The sequence below is a fragment of the Serinus canaria genome, chromosome 15 (assembly GCF_022539315.1).
Source record: "Serinus canaria isolate serCan28SL12 chromosome 15, serCan2020, whole genome shotgun sequence".
Lineage (NCBI taxonomy): Eukaryota > Metazoa > Chordata > Aves > Passeriformes > Fringillidae > Serinus > Serinus canaria.
In genome coordinates this window covers 1,567,504-1,583,360 of record NC_066329.1, presented here as the reverse complement: position 1 = coordinate 1,583,360, position 15,857 = coordinate 1,567,504, and the positions used below count along the sequence as shown (strand labels likewise).

General features: G+C 44.8%; 1 protein-coding gene across 11 annotated transcripts in view; it reads left to right on the top strand.

The window, feature by feature from the left end:
- Nucleotides 1–15,857, top strand: part of MTMR3 (myotubularin related protein 3) — a 74,701-nt gene that overhangs the window by 18,551 nt on the left and 40,293 nt on the right. For 9 of the 11 annotated variants that reach the window (XR_007778891.1, XR_007778890.1, XM_030230784.2 and 6 more), the window contains one exon: nucleotides 13,200–13,277. The gene's annotated coding sequence lies outside the window, so the exon portion shown is untranslated. Of the gene's footprint in view, nucleotides 1–3,311; nucleotides 3,448–13,199; nucleotides 13,278–15,857 lie in introns of all 11 variants that reach the window. The other 2 variants (XM_050980377.1, XM_050980379.1) reach the window with 1 other exon arrangement.

Here is a 15,857-nt window from a genome sequence, read left to right as displayed (position 1 = left end):
GCAATTCCATGGAACAGCTTAGGCCAAAAATCCAGCACTGAGCCTGTCAGCCTGTCAAGGATCCCTTCCCTTACAGCAGCACTTCCACACCAGTGCTCTGACTTCCTGAAATATGTGAAATAGTAAAATACCAGAACAGGCCACTCTGTCCTGTCTGTTCTTGCAGGATCTATTTTTCAGCACCCAACTCAGTAGCAACTAGAAAAGAGAAATCTTTAGTTCAAAGCCTCAAGTTGTTCAGGCTGAACATGGAAGTTTGGCGTAGGTGCTGGTTCATGGTGGCATTTTTATTTTGGAGGCCTCTCCCATCAGGGAATTCCTGTAGAACAGTTCTGTCAGCTGGACCTGGAGCTGATGCAGAGATGTCACATCTCCAAGCTAAGGACACAGAACTGGTACATCTAATAAACATACGTACCATGGATCCTTGTTCTTCCTTGACAGACTCATCCAAGCTTCCAGCTAAGCTTTCCTGCATAAAGATGTAATCTTCCATCCAGGAGAGGAGTTGGACTATTTTTTGGCATTTGAATCTAAATGAGCAAAATTGTGCAGGCTCTGAAATACAAGACCTGAATGCTGAGGTTGTTCCTGCAGTGAGCTGTTATTTATCTAAATTACAGATGCTTTTTCATCTCAGCTCTGAGCATTTGCTTCTAGATTTGTCTTCATGTGTAGATTTGTGTTACATCAGCTGCATAACCTTCTGAAATAAAGGCTTACAGTAAAAGCAAGGCACACTTAAGTATTCTGAGCATTGTTCTTACCCTTGTTTTTGCTCAGAGCATGAAGGTTTCATGTGCCTTCGAGTAATTTTCTGAAGTTGGTCTCAGATTCCAGCTTTAATATTGGAATTGATTGCCTGATGATCCTCAAACCTCAGCTGGATGAGTCCAAAGAACAACTGTATGTGATGGAACTGTGCCAGCAAGGGCTGGCACTCCCTGCTGGGCTGTTCTCCACTCGTTCCAGTTGTTCTGGATTTTTTTTTTTTTTGCATATTGATCTTGGTTCTTTGTACGTTCCCATTTGCACTCAACAGGGCAGAAGTAACTTCTGTTGTTTTGTAATTGGATATTCAGCCTTGTTTCTGTTACATAAATCTGGTGGGGAGTTGGTGTCTCTGAAGGAAAGCTTTCTGGGAAGTTCATTCCCCTGGATCTGATGGCAAGTGTTGCTGCAGGCAGCCTGGAGAGTTACGGGAAGGGGAGAAATTCCTGCCCTCTCTTGGTTTGGATTTTGACCAGAGATTGCACCTCATAAGATATTTAAGGAGGTCCTTGAGTACCTGAGCAAACGGAGGCTCAGAATTGTGTTTGTTCATTTTCAGCAGCTCCATCCGTGTCTGCAGCATGACCCAGGGTGTCAGCTGAGGTCAGGGGCTTTTGCCATTTCATTTCAACAGAGGAAAGATAGTGAGGCAGGACCCAAACCCCAACGTTTATTGCTCCTTATTTATGTTGTAACTACTTTTTAAAACCAAAATTTGCCAGATTTACTTTTTCACTCCAAGCAAATGCACCTTAAAATATTTTATTCTCATGGGTTTAATGCAGATTTCTCAGAGTTCATGTTTAGTAAGTACAGACTTGGTTTTGATACTCAGGTGGTTATCAGAGGGTGCTTCAAATGGAATGATAGGGACCAAAAATAGATTGATTTAGTTGATCTTAATTGTACTGTGGAGTGCCACTTCTGTGTATTTAATTGAAGCTTGAGATCTGCAAGTCACAGGTAAGAACTGCAGTGTTAGAAATGTGACTTGTGATATTTTCAAATCTTTAGGAAAACTTGTGGATTAATGCACACATGCTCTTGTATGTTTTTCTAAGGTGTCATTTAAAGGGGACATGGTAAACTTAAGGATGGTTATGAATCTTTATATTCTCTAAAGAAATGTTAGGTCCTGCTGGCTGATAATGATTTAAATGCAAAAATTGGAGTGGATAGCTGCAGTCTTGCATATACGACATACATATTTTTTAGACTCTGGAATTAAATGAAAACTACCTTCCCTGATGCATCAATAACAGAGTGAGCTGTGAACTGCTCTGACTTCTGCAATGCCTGTGGGAGAGATGTGGATGTGTTGTGTTTGGGTAATGTGATGAAGAGCCCAAACCTTTGTTTCTTTAAAATGATGATTTATCTCTTAATTGCAACCAAGTTGTTCTTAGTAAATTAGGTTTGTTTTGAGTCACACAGGGAAGGAGTGAATGTTCTCTAAAGGATAAAACTCTTAAATGACTACTTACATTCTTTGTATTATTATTCTTCCTTCTCAGGGTTTGTTGTATCTACCAAAAGGAATGAGCTTCTGTAGGGAAAATAATTGAGAGAGGTTTTAAATAAGTGTCTGTATATACTGATTTGTTGTGCTTTTGAAAAAGTCTTTTAGTATAAAATAGGATACTGGAGGAATATCTTTTTTAGATAAAAACTGATCTGCTATAGAGAACTTGGTGTGGTTGAATTTAAGTGAGCATGTAGGAAGGGAAATCTTCCTGTTCCCCAGAGAAGCTTGTTCCTGTTGGAATCTCTGTGTGGCTGGAAGGATTGACCAAAGGAGATACAGGTACCCTATAGGATTAATTCCCTTTTCCACATCTGCTGGTACCCTTCTATAGAAGGCTGGACTTCAATGGATTTTAGCTTTAGGAAAAGGGTGAGACTGTGGCTGTTAACAGGAGCTCTGTCAAGCCTTGTTTCACTAGCAGAGCTGCAGTCTGTTGCAGAACTCAATTTCAATTCCAGCTGAAACTTCTGTGTTTTGATACACATCCGTGCCTCAAGCAACCACAAACCCTTCTTTGGTGTCTCTCAAATGCCTAAATATATTTAACTATGACTTTGTGCTGTTTAGTTTTCAGAATAAGTATATTCTGTTAATCCAGGTAAATTCCTTCCTGACACTGAAGGGCTGTGCAACTTCAGTGTAAGGGAACAAGCCTGTGTACTTTCAATATTATGGAAGTTGTTGTGGAGAAAGTATTTTGGGGTCTTGTCCTGAACTCAACCTCCCTGGGCAGCCTGGAGACATGACTTAAGAAATTGTAGTTGTTCTTGCCTTTGACACATTCAAGATTTGAACATTGCAGCGCATCTAACTTGATTTAGTTGATGGAGGACTACTGGGCTTAAAGATCCATAAAAGTAGAAAAATATGTGTTAGAGTCAACTGGTTCTGAAGCAGCACTGTTGTGTCTCTGGAGGAATGCATAGTGCAGTGTGACAAAATTAACTGCTCTATTAAAGACCTCAGTACTTCACACCAGATACTGCTAATGTGTGTAATTGATCTTCCAAACCAGCTACGGGAATTGAAGCCCATTAAAACATTTCTTGAGGCGATCACAAGAGCTGCAAGACTCCTCCATGGGCTCCTGCCTCCCACATCAAAGGGCTGTGCTTCCTCAATCCCTGGTGGCTGATCTGCTGAGGCTCTTGGTGAGTTTCACTGCTCCTCACTAAAGCTGTATCCTCAGACAGCTCCGTGTCCCTTTCCCATGTGCCTTCATGCACAGGACCCTTTTGAGATTCTTTTTCTTTGCCTGCTGTTTGTTTGAGTTGAGGTCCATCTCCAGCTCTTATTTAAGTGCAGCTTGTGAATGGAAAGTAGTATTTTGCTGTTACATTTCCTGCTTCTGAAATTAACTGTGACTTTCCACAAGTGGAAAAAGATAGGAATAAACAACTGTCTTAATACTTGGAAGATACTGAGGCAATTTAACTACAGGAGGGAAAGTATCTGCTTTTCCTCCTTTTTCTTTTTGCTTTAGTGAACTGGTGAGCTCTAAGGCCAGGCTGGACACAGGGCTTGGAGCACCCTGGGATAGTGAAAGGTGTCCCTGCCCTTGGCAAGGAGTGGAACTGGATGAGCTTTAAGGGCCCTTCCAACCCAAACCATTCCATGGTTCTGTGGATCAGCTGAGCAGGGAAAGGCCAGGAAGCAGCAGGTTTGCTGGAGGCAGGGTGCTGTACATTATCCAAACCAGTTTGTCCCTTGTGATCTAAGTGCAGGAATTAACAGGAGAAGGCGTCCCAGTCCTGAGTGTGTCGTAATTCCTGTAGGGATCCAGAGCTCTTCCCTGCTGTGCCTCGCTGAGGGCAATGCCACTGGGAATCTTCTGCCTCTGTAACTTGACTGGAAACTGCTGAAAGTTTGGAGAAACTGGAACTGGCATTGGGCTGATGGAGATGCCTGGTAGTTCTCCCTGGAAGGAGTTGCTGCTCAAGTGCAGGGAGGGCAGGACCCTGTTCTGGTAAATCCTGGGTGTGCCTGGAACTTGCTGGGTAAATAGGACCCAGCAGAAATGAGCTGCTGGGCTTTCCTGACACAGTTTTTGCTGGTCCCCTTATCAAGGACAAGCACACTTGGCTTTATCTCCTCCAAATTTGGCTTTTGCGGTATTTGCACGCACAGAGCTTCTGGTGAATGGTGAGTGCTCTTGGTGGCTTGGCAGCCTTGTGGGTGATGGCCAAACAAGTGTGTGGACTGCTCTCTAGGAAACAGCTTTTTGTGAGCCTAGAAAAGCTACTCTGATCCTTGATTAGTTCCTGAAATGTGCAATTTAGGGAGTCACTTCATCAAAAGGGGTTGCTTGTAGCTAAATAAAGCTGTCTCTCAGCTTAGGTCAGCTCTTTCAACACGGGTATTTTATTCTGTTTAGGATTGCTTTCCATGGACTAATAAGGGAATACCTGAAATCAAGGCTTTTCTTGGTTTGAGTTAATTACTATTTTATACTGTAAATAATGCTGAGATCAAATGTACTTATCCCCTGCCATGGTGATTGAAGAGACTTTGAAGGGAAGGGCTCTTCATCCTCAGGTTCACAGATTTTGGCAGAAATACGTAAATTACTCCTAAAAGCCCCTTCAATTCCCTTCAGTCCAGAATGCAGTCGTGTGCTTGACAGCTCTGAAGTGGATCAGGGCTTTGGGAGGGTGCTTGGTGTCTGAACTGTAAATTCTGCCATTCAAACTGAAACTACTTGAATATTTCACAAAGAAGTGAGCAGGCTAAGAGATGAATGAGCTAATTGATTAGTTCTATAAAGAAATGTCATTTCTGCAGGAGCTGAAGTGATTCTTAAGCTGCCTCCAGTTCTAGAAATCTGAAATATCTTGCAGTTTTTCAGGCTGTGCTGCTCTGGAAGCAAACGACATTCACAGCACTGCAGGGTGACGGTTCCAAGATCTGCTCTCTGGGTTAGTTTTGTGTTGTGTTGAGGAGCTGGAATATGCCATGAAGGGTCTGAAATGCCAGAGTTGTGTAAAATAAGGAAGGGGGGTGTTTTGTTGGGGAGGAGTATGGGAGCAGTACCCTTCCTGCTGGCTCACCATGCTTCAGGGAATAGCATCATAGTCTGTTTTAAAGCAAAACCACCTTAATACCACATCAAAAAAGGCCTTTTTGGAGTATGCCACAATTTTACCAAGTGCTGGGTTAGTTTGAAATATTAACTTTGCAGTCATGTAAGGTGATCCTGTGCGAGTCCTGGAAGACAGAGCCTCCCAATGTCTGCTGTTCCTCGATGGAGGCAGTGAGGGTGGATGTGTATATCTCCCGTGGCCTCCTTGACAGGACTGGTCTTTTCAATGCCATGGAAGAATTAATGGATTAAAGCTTTACCCATAATTACATTGTGCAAGGTGTGCAAGCAGAAGAAGGGATGTCTCGTTCTAGGTCTTTATAACAGCAAACAGACTTTTGTGTCCTGCCTGTCCCGGGCTGTGCAGCACAGCAGTGCTGTAGAGGGGGTTTTGTCAGAGTGTGGAGGGACAGGACACAGGGGATGGCTTCCCACTGCCAGAGGCAGGGATGGATGGGATATTGGGAATTAGGAATTGTTCCCTGGCCGGGTGGGCAGGCCCTGGCACAGGGTGCCCAGAGCAGCTGTGGCTGCCCCTGGATCCCTGGCAGTGCCCAAGGCCAGGCTGGACACTGGGGCTTGGAGCAGCCTGGGACAGTGGGAGGTGACCCTGTCCATGGCAGGGGTGGCACTGGATGGGCTTTAAAGCCCCTTCCAACCCAGCCCATTCCGTGATTGCCAGGCCTTTGTGGGGACCAAGGTCCCCATTAGGAACACCTTGTAATAACTTAGGCATTTATTTCTCAGAACTTGAATAGATTATTGATAACAGGTATTTGCTATTTCAAAAAATTGTCTTACAACAAAAGCATCCAGTGGTGTTTTGTTAAAAAGATTTTCAAATTTTATTTTATTTTATGCCAGAAAAAGTGTGGTGAAAATGAGGTCACCTGAAGAGCTGAGAGCTGTGACTGTGTGTGTTGTCCTGAGGAAGTTCAGGTTGGGAGAAAAGTCCCATGGGACTGTATCTTGAAACTCCAGAGGAACTTTCAAATCACAGATATTTTGTATTTTCAAACCCTTCTTTCTCTTTTTTTATTCCTTGTCGGTGTCTGTAGTGTTGCTGTTGGGAAATCCCAGCAGGTGAGGAGCTGTCCTGGGCAGTGTGGGATCCTCTGGGAGGGGCTGCTGCCCCTTCCTGCTACTGAGGCCCTTACAGGAGGGTCTGAGCTGCAGCAAGATGAGCCTGGAGGAGGGAAGGGGAATGAAGAAGTGTTTTGGGAGGATGAGTAAAACCTTGGAGACTTTGATTAACAGCCACTTCTCCTTGTTTGCTGCCTTCCTTCTAGAAAGGCAGAAAGAGGGGAGGGAGTGTGACTCATGGCAAATGGGCTGTGAGGACCTTAATGGAAAAATGGGAACTGTGAGGAGCAAATTATTCCCTTCTTTCTCCATTATGCCTTTTCAAATGGAAACTTCTGCTGCCTGGTCTAGCCTTGCTGTTTGTTTCATAACTCCAGTCTGATATAACCTTGCATTTCATGGCTCTTTGGTTACCTGTTGGCATAAATCCCCTTCCCAGCACACCTGGTCTCCTTTCCAGCCTAGAACCTCCACAAATCCACTGGGTCTATGTCCTGCCAGCTTCCAGAAATCCAGATTCAGTTCCCTTCCTTCCAGGTTTCTCCACAGTTCAGACTGATCTGTGTGACTGTTGGTTCTTGGTAGCTGTTCCTCCTCTGTCATGCACATAAAATGGAGGAATATGGAGTAATTGAAATAAAAGGAAAATTATAGACATGGTACAGAAGATCTCTGATGGGTAAATTGTATCCTGGCTTATGTGTGAATAATTGCAGCCTTTGGATCCCAGGATTTTATACAAATGAAAAAGGAATTAAAAGAAAAGAGAGCCTGAAATTTTGTAAGAAAAAGTGACATTTCATGGTTTCATGGTTTCAAGCTTGCTGTGGTCTTTTGACCTGGGTTGTTTTGAGATCAGTGAAGGAAAATATGAAGTAGAGTCGTTTATTTGGGAACACTTTCCTAAAAAGCCTCTTTTTTTGGGAATAATTAATACTGTTATCCCAGCTAAATATTGATTTTTTATTCTAGACATCAATTATGGGAAAAAATGGATCTTTCTTAATGCAAAATCAATTTTTCTGTACTATCTGTTGCTATCAGACCCCCAGAAGTGGTTCCCTTTCCTTCCTCTGCCATTCCAAGTTCTGCTTTCCTTTCAAGATGGTTTTTTTTTTTTTTTTTTTGCTTAAACTTTGAACTGTTGCTTCTGCATTTAATTTCTGAAGAGTGCAAAAAGTGATCTTTAACAAATCTGCAAAGATAATCAGCTTAATCAAACTGCTTTAAAAGCAGATTAATGCCACTTCCGAGTGGGAAGATGAAGGAAGCCCAAATGCCGACCTGCCATTAGTGGATGAGTCAGTGCAGTGACAGATGTTGACAAAACTTTTTTGATGCTTTGGACTCTTCTAATTAATTTTATTCTTCACTCATAAAAGCAGAGAGAACAGAAAGTGGAATGAGATCTTTTCAAAATGCTGTGATGCAGGACAGTTGCATTGGTGCTGTGGGAACATGGGATGTTCTGTGTGGCTGTTCTGCTCTCCCTGTCTGGTGAGAGTGTCTGGTGAGTGTGGCTGTGTGCACACCTTCATATCCAGCTGGAATGGTGTCATTTCCTTCAGGGTAGTGGATGATGGACAAGATGGAGAGAACTGGGGCTGTTCAGCCTGGAGGAAAGGAGGCTCGGGGGGACCTTGTGGCTCTGCACAACTCCTGACAGGAGGGGACAGCTGGGGGGGATCAGGCTCTGCTCCCAGGGAACAGGGACAGGAGGAGAGGGAACGGCCTCAGGCTGGGCCAGGGGAGGTTCAGGTTGGGTATTAGGGAACATTTCCTCATGGAAATGGTTGTCCAGGCCTGGCACAGCTGCTCAGGGCAATGCTGGTGTTCCCGTCCCTGGTGAGATTTAACAGCACTGTGAATGTGGCTCTTGGGGACATGGGTCAGCTTGGTGAACACAGTGGTGCCAAATCAGTGGCCTCAAAGGTCTTTTTCAACTTTAAAGGTTCTGTGACACGTGGCACTAAAAACCAGAAAATGCCTCCCTGAGGATCAGCATTCCTTCTTCTCCATGTGCACATTTTCAAACTTTCTATTAAGGAGCAGCCTTGCCCCATCCAGCCTGGGGAGTGGCTGCATTCCCAGTGCTCCCATCCCTCTGTGGTTTCCAGCTCGGCCACCAGCTGACCACATCCCCCAGCTGGTGGGCAGCTGATAGCAGCACTGTGTTCCTGCTCCTGAGCACGCTAAGAGTTGTGTAAAAATAGCAGGGAAAGGAAGCTCAAATCCACCAGGAAGAACAGAAAAAGGAGAGAGGAGGAGAAGAACAACCTGTGAGCTAAAGTGAGCTGGGAGCAGCCAAACCCAGAGGTGATGAAAGAAATGGGGGCTGTGTGGTAATCCCGTGCAAGAGAAGGTTCCCCTCATGGCAGAGCTGCGGTGGGTGGGAGCAGCAATTTTGGGAAGTTCAAAATGTAAACAGGAATGCAGAACTTCTCATCTAAAACCACGCTTGCATCATGTTAGGTTGGGACATGGTATGGTACAACTGGTGTGGAAATGCCATATCTTGGCAAAGGGAGGGGAAAATACATCTTCAAAATAGTCAGTTAGTAGGAAAAAAGCTTCATTTGGTTGTGTTTGTTTACATCATTATGAGGATAACTGGCAGCTAGAGAAAATCTGGATTTGTTTTTCTCCCCACTTATTTTTCCCTTGTGCCATTTCCATGCTTATCAAATCATGGCTCTCCTGCTTTGGCTGATAGAGCCTTTCAGCAAAGAAACTGTAGAGACAACTTTCCAGTCACCTAATTAAACAAACATGTTGATTGAAACTTCTCCAGAGTGCTTTTCCTAGCAATTTGCCAATGTTTTATTAAAATAAATGTCAAGAAAAACACTGTCACAGGCTCAGATAATTTAGATTTTGGAGTTCCTATAGTCCATTGCTGCTCAGAATAGGGCTGGCTTTGATGTTGGATTGGGTAGCCCTTGGAATCCTAGGGTTGGGGTATGGCCAGGGATGAAAGTTTTACAGTTTGGAAACAATTATTTGAAATTTCCCCCTCCAGCTGTACTATTACTTGTTTCACTGTATGATTGATATACAGTGCAAATACTCTACTTCTCCAAAACGTCTTCCAAGAAAAAAAACTGGAGGCAAGACCTTTGTGCTGAGTATTCACCCAATGCCCAGGTTCCCAAAATAGGCACCAGAGCAGGATCTTAGAGGATGACTTGAAGGAAAAGTGAAGTGTTCGTATTCCCATGCCCTTCATCCTGGAGCAGAGTCACTTGTGACATGTTTGAATTGGGCTGGGACAGGATGTCCTTGGGCACCTGTGCTGGAATCAGGGGAGGGGATTGTGCCCTGCCCAGGTGAGACCCCACCTGCAGAGCTGCCCCAGCCCTGGGGCCAGCACAGGGGGGCCTGGAGCTGCTGGAGAGAGTCCAGAGGAGGCACCAGAGATGCTCCAAGGGCTGGAACTCCTCTGGTCCAAAGCCAGGCTGGGAGAGCTGGGGGTGCTCACCTGGAGAGGAGAAGGCTCCAGGGAGAGCTCAGAGCCCCTTGCAGGGCCTGAAGGGGCTCCAGGAGAGCTGGAGAGGGACTGGGGACAAGGGCTGGAGGGACAGGACACAGGGAACGGCTCCCACTGCCAGAGGGCGGGGCTGGATGGGATATTGGGAATTAGGAATTGTTCCCTGGGAGGGTGGGCAGGCCCTGGCACAGGGTGCCCAGAGCAGCTGTGGCTGCCCCTGGATCCCTGGCAGTGCCCAAGGCCAGGTTGGACATTGGGGCTCGGAGCAGCCTGGGACAGTGGGAAGTGTCCTGCCATGGCAGGGTTGGAGTGGATGGGCTTTAAGGTCTCCTCCAACCCAAACCATTCTCTGCTAAACCAAAGCAGCTCTGAGGGTGTGACAGCCCAATAAAGGTGCTGCAAAGCCCATTTTTAAATGACGCACTTGACTCAGGACTTAGTGAAAGGATCCTGTCCCTTTTCCATCTCCTCCCCTTGTCTTTCCTGATGGTGCTGAATCCCTTCTGTGGCTCACACAGCTGAGGTGTTGCAGAGGAAGTGATGGGAGCACCTGGAGGGGGTGGCTGCATCCCTGTCCTGAATGGCAGCTCCCTGGGATGTGCTTGGATGTGTTAATTAAACAGCTGCTCCCGACAGGAGTGCTCCCATCAGGAGCTGGTGTTTTGGAGAGGGCCAGCCAAACTCATAGCAACGTTTCTTCTTACAGGCAGCTTTTCCCCTTATTTTGGCAGAAGTTGTTGACTTAGGAAGTGATAACATTGGAGGTTCTTATCAGAGCCCAGCAGCCTTGCAGCAGGAATGCTGATGAGCGTGTCGGGGGTGGGGGGGGTTTGCTGAGCTCTGGCAGCAAGAAAGCGGAATTGTTAATGCTTATATTGGAACATTTTTGTCCTGTTTTTAAACTTCTTGACAAAACTCTTGAGATTTGGTGGCTTCTTCCAAGCCTCATTAAAATCAATAAAAAGCTTGTTGCAGATTTTGTGAAGATTTTTTTTTCCCCTTGTTTGGACCGAAACCACACAAAATCAGGCCAGCTCCTGCACCCGAAATGTGTATCTTCCCTTTTGAAAAGCAAATATGTGGCCAGAACACTGTCTCTGAGGAGTCATTCTTGAGTTGTATAGTCTGCCTTCAGAGCTTTTTTTTGTGTGTTTAATAAACTTGCTCCAGATTCCCCTCAAAGGTGACTTTGTATCAACAGGCAGCTGTGAAGTTGTACTTGTTGCATGCTGAAGCTGGTACCTCACAGTCCAACTGTGCCCATTCCCACCTGGGTGCTGGGATTGATTATCAACCCATAAAATTATTGGGATTGGTGTTTGACTTGTTGGCTGAGAGAGATTTTTTTTTTAAATAAAAACAAAGTTGACCTCTGTTGCAGGTAATGAAATGTTGCTTTTAGAAACTGTTTTATGAAATGGTAAATCAAAGTTTAGCTTAGGTTTTGGACAGCTGGCATTGACACAGGGGCTTTCTGTTAGAGCACGTCTTCAGCTCCCTGTTTGTGTAAATAGTGAGATTCCATGACATTCCCTAAAGTGTCCCTCATGTGAGATGGTAGAATTCCTTCTGGTGCATATCACTTTGTATTAGAATCTTAGAATCCTGAAAACCCTGCATGGGAAGGGACTCACAGGGATCATTGATCCAGCCCAGCCCATGGCCCTGCCCAGAGCCCCCAGCAACCCCACCCTGGGCATCCCTGGCAGTGCTGGCCAAAGGCTTCTGGAGCTCTGGCAGCCTCGGGGCCGTGCCCATTCCCTGGGGAGCCTGGGCACTGCCAGCACCCTCTGGGGGAAGAACCTTTCCCTGAGCTCAGCCTGAGCTGCCTTGGCCCTGCAGCCCTTCTCTGGCTCCTGTTCCTGTCCCAGAGCAAAGATTGGAGCTGCCCCTTGGGAGGAGCTGCAGCCCCTGAGGAGTCTCCCCTCACTCTCCTCTGCTCCAGCTGAACATTCCAAGTTCCCTCAGTCCCTCCAGACCCTTCCCCATCCTTGTGCCCCTCCTTTGGTCCATCTCCAACAGCTTTACATCCTTCTGACGTTGTGGTGGAACTGTCCTCAGCACTAGAGGAGAGGCCACCCCAGAGCAGAGCTGGACAATCCCCTCCCTCACCCAGCTGGTGATGCTGGGCCTGGGGCACAACTCCTTGAAATGCACAATTTTTGATGCACAACTTCTTTAACTCTTCCTTTCTACTCTGTCAGTCCTAAAATTACATCTCCTTTTTCTGTGTATTACTTCTTTTCCTTGTCATAATCCATAAACTAAAGGACACAATGAAGGCAAAATACTAAAGTATTTTATTTCATTTACCAGAATGTGAAAATTATCAGTAGTTGTGGCACATCAAAGTACAGGGAAACTATTTCCAGCAGCAGGATTATATGGTGGACAAGTTGGACTTTCCAGGCATATTGGGAGAGGATCCAAGTTTCTGTGAAGATCAAACCTTTGGATACAAGGGAGTGGTGTCCCATCAGTTTGACTGCTTGTGTGCTTTAGGAGCTATGGGGTTAGTCTGGAACTTTCAATTTTAATGTTTGGGTATTTTAGCATTAAACTTTATGTCCTTCTGATGCCACAGGAGATACATGTTGGTCCTGTTGGAGTGATTGTAGGAATGAAGCACATCAGATATTTTTTCCATCTGTTTTTTGACAAATGTGTATCTCTGATGCTACCTCATTTTTGATGGAAGAAGTGTTTTGTACAGCACTTGAAAACCCAAAGGAAAGGGCTTGGCAGGAGTCGCCTCGTGAGCATTGCTGATCCCTGGGATTTTTGCACCACTGGACCAAAGCACATGGGCAGCAACCCCTGTTTGGGCGTCTTCATTGGCTTTCTTGGGGCCAGAAATTCCAGTTGCAGTGTAAAATTAAACCCACTTTGAAGATCAATATAAATCCAGTGGGATCTACTGTAAAACTCTCTCCTGTAGCTTGTATTGTGAGGTAATTTAGGCTTTGTTTACTCATTTTTGGAAATTCTGAATTGCTTTGTGTCCACAATTTCAGAACTGCTCCTTGCCAGAAGATAGGCCTTATCCACAGGTATCCATCAGAATTCAGGCCTGGAATTCCCTCTCTGGACATTTTAAACTCTTGTTACAATTCCAAGGCACTCAGACTTTCTCTTTTTCCTCTTGAATTAGTCCAAACTCCCCCCAGAGTGGAGTGTCCTGTCTAGGATGCAGGTTCAAAAGTGGTTTTTTCAAGGGAAGTTCATGTTTTAAAGTGTTGCCTTTGTGTTTGCAGCTGCCAATGTGAAGTATCAGAAGAGAACAGTTGGAACTTTCTGGGACAAGAGAGGACTGTTTATTTTCTCATTCTTTGGTAAGATCAGCTGTGCTCATCATTGATTATTCTCTTAATTAAATCAAATGTTTTCCAAGATCTTAGATAAAAATTAGTATTTCACTGAGTTGGAGTTTGCAACCTTTAATTATTGAAAAAGAAGGTTCCTGACTCTTCGTTGTGTCCAGGTTTCCAACACGAATCTTTGTCCTGCTCCTGTTCCTGAACAATATGCAAATATCTGTGTTGTCAGCTGTTCTCCCAGTAAATCCTGGGGAGAGTTGCTCAGTCCCTGCAGCCTGTGGTGCCAGGGAAGAGGAGAAACCTCCCTGTCAGGGACTGAGAGGAGGAAACTGAGTGTTTGTCCTTATCTCAGAAATTTCCTTCCACCTGCCAAAGGGGGAGAAGTGTTTTCAGCTTGCTGCAGAAGCATCTTGTGCTCAAGGTACAGCACATTCCTGAATGTTCAATTCTCAAATTTTCTAATGTTCCTTTGCCAAAAAATTTGCATTCCAAACTCAGAGGGCAGCTGTGCCACTGTATGTAAACAGCTCAGGGGTCAGCTCAGTCTGATTTTGATATTAAAATACATGGAATTCAATCTGGATGGGGAAGGTAAAGGAACAAAGTTAAATGCTTTGATTCTTCCATTTTCCTTTTTTCCCTCCAGTTTTTTCTTCTCCTTGCTGCAAGTCCAACTGTATTTAAATATATGTGAATCTAAATGATCCTTTATTTAGCTAATCTTAGATTCACTGGCAAACAGATGGTTATTGCTACTCTTAATTATGTACATAATTTAAACCAGAAGGTACATCTGAAACAAAAGGTAATTAACATGTTCCCGTAGAGGCTGAGCAGAGGCTGAGGTTACAACCTTTGCTCATCATTTATCCTTTCAAGCAGAACATAAGGATGGAGAATTAAGACCATTCTCTTTTTTGACATAATTTAACACATGTGGAATTGCAGGTAAAAGGGCAGACGGTAAATTGATAACATTGCCTTTTTTTGGCCTCAGTCCTGACCAAACCCAATATTTGTACCAATAAAACCAAGTTTTATTTCAGTGCTTGTGTACAAGCTGTCTGCTGTTTTTATGTGATCCTCTTGATAAGGAGGAGCCTGAATTTAAGGCTGCTTTCCTGGCCAGGTTTTTTAACTGAGCTGTGTTTGTACCTTTCTGTTTCATTTCTGGAAAATGGGTTTTACTGTCAGGGCAGAGTTGCAGTTGAACAAAATGAGAATTCTCCTTCCATTCTGCAGTCCTAAAAGTGGTGTGGATCAGCCTGAGCTTGGGTTTGTGCAGGACTTGCTGCTGGGCTGGCCTTGTCCCCAGCTGTCCCTTGAGGCAGCAAGGTGGGGAATGATGGTGGGGAGGGTTCAGGAGTGCTTGGTGGAGTTGATGATATAAGGAATGTTCTTACTGCCAAGGCCTCTAAAGCCAGAAATGCCCTCATGAGGTGGCAGCAGTCACTGGCATCTTCCTTCTGTTCCCATGGGAAGAGTTTGGTGAACTGGGAATGGGTTAGAAAGCTTTGGGGTAGAAAGAAGTGTGGATTCAGATGTGCTTTGGGCTGTCCTGAGCAGTGTGTGCTGCATCCAGAGCTGTTCCCTTTTCCTTTTGCTCAGCCCAGTGACCTTGAGCTGCTGGAGGGAGCGGGCTCAGCTCGTGGATGTGATTGGAAAGGAATGATTTCTCTCTGTCCAGCAGCTCAGAGAGCCCCACTGTAACAATTCAGACTTTTTGCTATTTCTGTCAGCAAATTTCAGCATTCCTTTGGTGGCAGGGAAGTTGCTGAAGCATTTCACTGATGCCCAGCAGCAGCCAGAGCAAAGTGTTTGCTTTAGAACCAGTCCTATAACTTCTTGTACCATTTATCTTGGCAGCATCGCCCTTTGCATCTGATAGTCCTCATCCAAAGTGAAACAGGCTCACAGCTTTCCCAAAATTCACCTTAAAAAGGAAGATTCTCACATGGAAAAAGCCACACTGTCACAGAGAAACTGTTCTGCACTGATTGCAGGAGTTATACTAAAACTTGGTATTTTGGGTAGTCTCTGCTGGAGGTTTATGCTGGATTTTAGGAGCACAGCTGTAAGATATTTAAAAAGACTCAATTTTCTAAGCTAATACTGCTTTTATTAATATGTAGGTGGTTATATAATAAATTTATAAATTACATATATCTAATCAAACTGAAGTATGAAAGAATTGTTTCCAGCATAGTGCCTATTAAAACTTTTCCTCAGAGATGCTAAGCAAACTTCTAATTTGTAATAAAGCAGATTTTAAAAATTAAGTTGGTGTTTCTTTGATAATTGTATGTGAAGCTGAAGGAGTTCCTTGAAATAATAAGGTATTTTTTATATCATACTGTCCTGGAATGGCTTGGATGGGAAGGGACCTTAAAACTCATCCAGTGCCACCCCTGCCATGGCGGGGACACCTCCCATTGTTCCAGGCTCCTCCCAGCCCCAATGCCCAGCCTGGCCTTGGGCACTACCAGGGATCCAGGGGCAGCCACAGCTGCTCTGGGCACCCTGTGCCAGGGCCTGCCCACCCTGCCAGGGAACAATTCTTAATTCCCAATATCCCATCCATCCCTGCCCTCTGGC